We start from the raw sequence: 6,042 nt of genomic DNA on the forward strand, positions 1-6,042 counted from the left end.
TCGACGTTTCGGGCATAAGCCCTTCTTCAGGAATGGGGAAAGTTTGTCCAGGCTAAGATAAAAGGTAGGGAGGAGGGACTTGGGAGAGGGGCGTCGGAACATTTCCGACACCCCTCTCCCAAGTCCCTCCTCCCTACCTTTTATCTTAGCCTGCTGGACAAACTTTCCCCATTCCTGAAGAAGGGCTTATGCCCGAAACGTCGATTCTCCTGTTCCCTGGATGCTGCCTGACCTGCTGCGCTTTTCCAGCAACACATTTCCATCTGATCAAGGTCCTGTTGTACTCTAAAGTAACTTTCCTCACTGTCCATTACATCACGAATGTTGGAGAGTGGAAGCTTTGAATATATCTTTCCAGATCCTGTTTGAATATATGCGAAAACTAGGCCAGATCAGGAAATAATTAATGAATGCATGGACTCAAAGTGATAAGGCCATAACCATAAGACCAGAGGAAATAGGAACAAGATTAGGCCATTTGGCCCCTCAATTCTGTTCTACCATGCAATGGATCATACCTCAGCCTTAAATATAGGCAAGGAGTCTGTGTATATATTCAAATATACATAAGGAGTTGACTTCCACAGCTCTCTGTAGAAAGGAGTTCCAAAGACTCTCAACTCTCTGAGAGAAGAAATTCCCATTCAGATGGTGTCTTTTATTCTGAGTCTACACTCTCTGCTCCAAGACTCTCCCATGAGGGGAAACATCCTCTCAGTATTTACCCTATCATGTCCCTTAAGAATCCTATATATTTCAATGAGATCACCTCTCATTCTTCTAAACTCCTCTGAGTAGAGTCCCAACCTGTTTCGCTGTTGTTCATTATGACAAACCCTCCATATGAGGGATCAATGTGACAGTCATCCTACTCATAATTTTATGTGTTTAAAACCGCACTAACTACATGATAACTCAGATGATTAACAAATACAACTGAGCTTTTTAATTGGGGGCTTATTACCAAAAATCTAAGGAGACTTAAATTCACTTGATCTTTCCTCCCTCTGTGTGCATGTTATAGAGCCACAGTCATACAGCATGGAAACAGACCCTTCATCCAACCAATCATTAGGGACATTTAACCGACTCTTGGATAGACAAAAGGGTGATAGTAAAATGAAGGGTATGTAGGTTATTTTGATCTTAGAGTAGGATAGAAAGTTGAAGGGCCTGTACTGTGCTATACTGTGCTATGTTCTCAAACTAAACTAGTTGCACCTGCCTGCGCTTGGCCCCTATCCCTTCGAACATCTCTTATTCATGTACTAATCCAAATGTATCTTAAACATTATAACATCCACCACTTCCTCTGGAAGTTCATTCTACACATGAACCACTCTCGGTGTAAAGAATTGCCTATCACGTCCTTTTTAAGTCCTTCACCTCTCACCTTCAACATACATTGTACCAAACTTTAGTATTTTAGCTGAGTAATTAATCATAAATGTGCAAAATAATGAGACGTCTGGATGGAATAGACATTGTTCCTATTAGAGAAGCATTGACGTCAAAGGTCACATGTATAAGGTGATTGGTGAGAGAACCAAAGGCCATGTGCAGAAAATCCTCCTGAGATATTTTCCTCATCAACCTGTTCAGAGATGTTATTACACATGGGACTTGGTCCCGGCTTTTTGACTTAATGGTACCAGGATGTTGCCTACTATGGGGGAATACTACCATTGCACCTATCTGAACAGCGAGTGGTTCGGATCTGGAATGCATTGACTGTGGGTGTGGAGGAAGCCCTTCCATATTAAAACTGTCCTTCCTGATAGGATCTGTATCCCTCTACTCCCTTCTTATTCATGAATTCATGCAGGTACTTCTCAAATGCTACTACTGCGTCTGCTTCTGCCATCTCCTCTGGGAACATATTCCAGGCACTCACCATCAATTGTGTGAAAAACTTGCCTTGCACATCTCTTTTAAACTTTTCCCCTCGCACCTTGAACCTATGTCCCCTAGTAATTGACCCCTCCACCCTGGGAAAAAGCCTCATACGTTCAACTCTGTCCATGCCATTCACAATCTTACAAATTTCTATCAGGTGTTCCCTGAACTTCCCGCATCCAGTGAAAACAAACCCAGTCTAGCCAACCTTTCTTCATAGCTAAAATCCCCCAAAGTAGACAACATCCTGGTACACCTTTTCTGTACCCTCTCCAAAGCATCCACATCCTTCTAATAGTGTGGTGACCAGAACTTTATGCAATATTCCAAGTGTGGCCGAACTGAAGTTCTATAAAGCTGCAACATAACTTGCCTATCTTTATACTCAATGCCCCTTCCAAAGAAGGCAAGCATGCCATAGACCTTTTTCACCAACTTATCTACCTGTGCTGCCACCTTCAGTGCGATGGGCCTGCACACCCAGATCCCTTTGCATATCATTACTCCTAAAGGTTTTACCATTCACTGTATAATTTCCACCTGTACTTGACCTTCGAAAATGCATCACTTCACATTTGTCCAGATCAAATGTCATTTTTATGCCTGTGCCTCCAACTGATCTACTTCCTGCTGTATTCTCTGAAAATCCTCTTCATTATGGGCAACTCCACCAATCTTTGTATCATCCGCAAACTTACTAATTAGACCAGCCATGTTTTCCTCCAAATCACTCCTGTAGACTATGAACAGCAGAGGTCCCAGCACCAATCCCTGTGGAATACTACTAGTCACAACCTTCCATTCCGAAAAGCATCATGTCACTACTACCTTCTGTCTCCTATGACTAAGCCAGTTCTGTATCCATCTTGTCAGCTCACCCCAGTCTGCCATGAGGGAGTTTGTCAAAGGCTTTACTGAAGGCCATGTAGACAACATCAACCATTTATCCCTCATAAATCATCTTCGTCACCTCCTCAAAAAACTCAATCAGGTTAGTGAGGCATGATCTCCACTGCACAAAACCGTGCTGTCTATCGCTAGTAAGTCCACTTGCTTCTAAACGCAATAGATCTTGCCCCTGAGAATCTTTTCCAATAATTTCCCTACCACCAAGCGGAGACTCACAGGCCTGTAATTTCCAGGATTATCCCTGCTACCCTTCTTAAACAATGCGACAACATTGGCTATTCTCCAGTCCTCTGGGACTTGGCATGTGGTCAAACAGGGCACAAATGCTCCAGCAATTAGTTCTCTCGCCTCCCTCAATATTCCATCAGGACCCAGGGGCTTGTCTACCTTAATACTTTTTAAGATAGATAATATCTCTTCCTTTTCGCTAGCAACTTGGCTTAGAGACTCAACACTCCCTTCCCTGCGATCATCCTCCACCAATTCCTCTGGTTTGGTCAATACTGACACAAAGTATTAATTTAGGACCTTACCTACCTCTTCTGGCTCCACACATAGATTCCCACTTTTGTCCTTGAGTGGGCCAACCCTTTCCCTGGCTACCCTCTTGCTTATAACTAGGGTTCATATAAGTGTGTACAATATCTGCCGTTTAGATATGAAGGCCAGCATTCTATTAGTCATCTTTACTCTTTTCTGAACCTATTTGAGGCATTTTAAAGAACTATGCACCTGAACCCCCAAATCTCATTGGATAGCCATTGTATTTAACTTTGTTCCCTGATCTATCCTTTTCCAGTCTGAAATGGATAACCTGATACTTGCTTATATTAAAGTTCAGCTGCCACATCTAATCCATCAATATCCTGTTGTAATTTTACCCTGGAGTCAAAACTGTTTACCCTGCTGCCCAATTTTGTGTAGGCGAATTTGGATACTTGACTTTTCATGTCATTATCCAAGTCGTTAATAATTATTGTAAATACTTGAGGTCCCAACACAGAACCCTATAGGATACTACTAGTCACATCCTGCCAAGTTAAGTACTTAACCATTATTCCAACTCTCTGTTTCCTGACAATCAACCAATCTCCTATCCATGTCATCAATTTGACCTCAATTCCATCAGCTTCACCTCAGCAAACAATTTCTTGTATGAGACTTTATCAAAAGCCTACTGGGACTCCATATAAACAACGTCCATCAACTACCTCTGTCCACCACCTTTGTCATCTCTTCAAAAAACTCTATAGGATTTGTCTACCCTTCATGAATTCATGCCAACTCTCCTTGGCTCAACTGAAATTTTTCGAGGTGATCAGTTACCCTAGCATTGATTGTAGACTCGAACAATTTCCCCACCAAAGATGGCAGGCTAACTGGTCTGCAATTCCCTGGTTTCCTCTGTTACCCTTCTTAAAGAATGGAGAGACATGAACAAACTTCCAATCCAGAGGTACAACTCCTGAATCCAGGGAACTCTTTTAGATTATGGTTAGGGCATGGGCAATGTGCTCTCCTACTTCCTTTAACACCCATGGATGGAAACCATCAGGTCCTGGAGATTGGTCATAGAATCATTGAATCATAGGATTTGTCATTCTTCAGTTCCATTAAATTCCCTATTAATGATGTTTTACTGAAGCTAATTTTATTTAGACTGTGTCCCTAATTCTTTGTTAATTTCTGTGGGACGTCTGGCAAGCTATCCTCCTCTTCTGCTGTGAATACTAAAGCAAAATGCTAATTCAGCATGGCCACCATTTCCCCATGGTCATTGACAATAGCCATACTCTGTGTTCAGTAACAACAGAATCACTTATTGTCTTTTACGTCCCTTGCAAGTTTATTTCCATAATCTTGTTTAGCCACTTTCATAAGCTGCTTTGTTGGTCTTTATATTTGTCCCATGCTGTAGGAACTATCTTAGTCTTGGGTATTTTAGAAGCTGTTTCTTTTAATTTTATACTATCCCTTACCTTCTTAGATGTCTATGGCTGCGTTTTTTTTCTGAGGTGGATCTTTTCATGGGCACAAACTGCTTCTGAATAGTATCAAACGTTTTTCTGAACACCTTGCATTGTTCCTTAGTTATTTTACCTATTAGCAGAGCTTCCCAGTTCACTATGGACAATCTCTGTCTCATCCTATTAAAGTATAACTTACTTAAATCCAAAATTCGAGTATCCATCTTTGCTTACAAATGCAACACGAAACTCGATCATATTATGATCAGTATTTGACAAATGCTTACGAACACTTAGATCAGGTTCATTGCTCAATACTAGGTTTAACATTGCTTGACCCATTGTCACACATTGCCATAGGAAACTCATTCTGGACACATTCTAGAAATTTAATTTCTGGCTGGTGCTTTTCTGTCTCGCTCAGCCTATGGGTGTGGTGCTGGAAAAGCACAGTGGGTCAGGCACCATCTGAGGAGCAAGAGAATCGACAGGAACCTTCAGCAGAACCTAATGAAGGGCTAATGCCCGAAACATCGATTCTCCTGCTCCTCGGATGCTGCCTGACCTGCTGTGCTTTTCCAGCACTACACTCTCAACTCTGACCTCCAGCACCTGCAATCCTCACTTCCTCCCAGTCTTTGTCAAGATTAACATCCCCCATTAATACCCCTCTGCTTTTGCTACACTCTGAGTTATGACCAGGAGGTCTATACATGACACCAATTGTGGTTTTAATTCCTTTACAGTTTCTCAGTTCCACCCATTATGACTCCACTGGGTGCTTTCCCCTCATTACATCTTCCTCATCATAGAAGTGGTTCTGTTTCTAATCAATAAATTTTTTTTTGCAAAAATATACTTTATTCATTAAAAAAGGAAATCTTTATGTACATACACAATTACTAAAACAGTTCATCTATAGAGTTTTTGCGTACAGAGAAGAAAATAAACATTGGGGTGTGACTTTCTCAATAGTTACAACAAATATAAAGTCATGTCTTAATTATGCTAGGTACTAGGTACTATTTACATACATCTGAGAGCTCAAGAGGGTCCATTAATTGAACAGACTCCTGTTGTACTTCAGCAGAGAAACCTTAGATGGTGGTCTTTCCCCAATGTGCCTTGGCAGTAGCTGCCCCCCAGGCTTTAGTATGTCCTTGAACATGCAGTCCTGGACCTTGGAACGTGCCAGTCTGCAATACTTGTTTAGGGTTAACTCTTTCAACAGGAAGACCAGCAAGTTTCAGGCAGACTGAAGAACATCTTT

This window comes from Chiloscyllium plagiosum, chromosome 7 (assembly GCF_004010195.1).
Source record: "Chiloscyllium plagiosum isolate BGI_BamShark_2017 chromosome 7, ASM401019v2, whole genome shotgun sequence".
NCBI classification, from domain to species: Eukaryota; Metazoa; Chordata; class Chondrichthyes; order Orectolobiformes; family Hemiscylliidae; genus Chiloscyllium; species Chiloscyllium plagiosum.